The sequence below is a fragment of the Nannobrachium achirus genome, assembly GCF_963921795.1.
Source record: "Nannobrachium achirus genome assembly, chromosome: 17".
NCBI classification, from domain to species: Eukaryota; Metazoa; Chordata; class Actinopteri; order Myctophiformes; family Myctophidae; genus Nannobrachium; species Nannobrachium achirus.
In genome coordinates this window covers 41,937,023-41,939,347 of record NC_137824.1, presented here as the reverse complement: position 1 = coordinate 41,939,347, position 2,325 = coordinate 41,937,023, and positions in this window count along the sequence as shown.

The following is a 2,325-nucleotide window of genomic DNA, read 5'->3' as shown; positions in this document are numbered from 1 at the left end:
GTACAGAGTGAAAGGTCAAGTTTATTAAGTATTGACGGTGTTTAAATATCTGAAAACACGAATTGACATGAATCCAAAATACACTGACGATCGTACTGTCAAACAATTAAACTATATGGAATCTATGAAGAGGTTGTGGGGGGCCCTGCTTAATCTCTCTCTCAGTCTCAACTAAGGGGTCTTGGCCTGAAAACGTTGAAGACCCCTGAATTAAATGATTGTAGCCTGGCTTAGTTTGATTGTGTTCCTCAAGTCTCGGCACGAGTGTTTAGGGTCAGGGTGGAGTTCAGTAAGGCTTGTTAACAGATTGCCAATCAGCCACCAGTGAAGTAGAGGATAAAACAAAGAGAGAGAGAGAGTGAGTGAACGAGGCAGCGTAAACCAGAGAGAAGGTGAGTGGATGAGGTGAGGAGCGTATCTAAAGGAGTGGAGTACTTCTCTGCTTCGTCAGCCATAGTGTGTCCTACTTGTTTGTGTGGAAATCGGTGACACAGATGATGTTCAAAATATGCATACAAGATTAACTCTGTGTGTGTGTCTGTGTGTGTGTGTGTGTGTGTGTGTGTGCGTGCGCGTGTGCGTGTGCGTGTGCGTGCCCGTCCGTAGTGATTGTGCATTTTTGTGTGTGTGCTATTCAGATTAGTCACAGGTACGTGTCTACACTCCAGCGCTGCCAGGGGGTTCTTATCTAAAAATACCCACAGTCCCACGGGAGAGGAGTGTGTTCAGGCTTACATCCTCCTCCTCCTTCTGGCCTCGCCTGCAGGGCTTGAAGGTGGGGGTGGGGGGGGGGGGGGTCACATGTACGCACACACACACACACACACACACACACACACACACACACACACACACACACACACACACACACACACAGTGACACACACACACAGTGACACACACACACAGTGACAAACACAAAAACGCGAAGGCCTCTGGCCAGCCATGTGCAGGTGTGCGTCATCGCCGTCATTGCAAGGATTATCGAGCCTTATTTGCACACCGGTATCGTTGTGTGCCAAACGTCAAGATTTACAAGCTTATGAGCTTGTAGATCTGCTATTTTCGGCGCATGACACTGGCACGCATCCAAGTGCAATGGGACTTTTATGTCCATGAAAGTCATTAAAAGATGCGTGCATACTGTATGGTGTATGGACACACGCACACGCACTCAGACCTGCCTGGCATGCAGGGATGTGCAGAGAATGTTAGAGAGGCAGGGGCTAAAAATATTGAAAATAGCCGACCTCCAAAATCACAACGCATCGCAGCACGACTCGTTGTGAGCTTGGAGATCGGCTATTTTCGTTGCTTGATGCCACACCGGACAAAACATAATCAAGTCAATACTGGAGATGTGGCGTAACGGCATGGATTTCTACACAGAGAGGGCCAAACATAAGATGCTGCGTTCAAGTTCAGGAGCGTTTGGACATGGCAATGCTCTTGAATACTGCCTTCAGGTATGGCACGGAAAGAGGGCATTTGCATTTCTTTCACCATAGTGAAAACCGCATGCATGGTCTGGAAAGGGCACTTTTTTACAGACGGGTAAAGGGGCAGGGGCTCAAGCCCCCCTTTTGAGGTCTATGTGTGCACGTGCCTGCCCGGCATGTGCATGTACACAAAATACTGAGGTAAACATCATCCCACTACAAAAGCCCATAATTGGTCCCCGGTTGGAAATCCATCCACTTTTATTGACTTGCGCGGCGCTGCAACACGCAGCTCATTTGGATCCTGCTTCATCAGGGAATTTTTTATGCAGCCCCGATGCAGCTAGAGCCGCGTTATGTCTCTTTATATTGTAAGGGAAGCAGAAATACAGCTTAGACGCCCACAAGCAACTTCTATCACTGTCAAAAAAAAATGGAATAAAAAAAAAAAGGTAAACGTAAAGAAGGGGAGCGAAATTAAAAGCGACTTTTAGTGGAACAGCATTTTTCCTAGCGTCTGTAAATAGACAAGTAGACGTAAACGTGGGCAAAGAACATGTTTTTCTAGCGGTGAATGGTAGGGATGGGACGATATATCGCGATAATCGAAATATCCCCAACATCCATTATCCTGGGGCGTAACGTTTGCCCAAAACATAGCAGATTTACAAGCTCACGTGTCACGTCGGCTATTTTTTGGCAAAGAGATTTGGTACAGAGTGAAAAAAAAAGACTATCAAGTTAGTTATTTCCAGGTGCATTTTAACAATTAGGGTTTAAATGGTACCAGATATGCAGCTCGGCAAATAAAAGGTGAATTGATCCCAGTGCATGACGGAGGATAATTTCACGATGAATTCAATCTCTACGATGCGATTATTGTGAT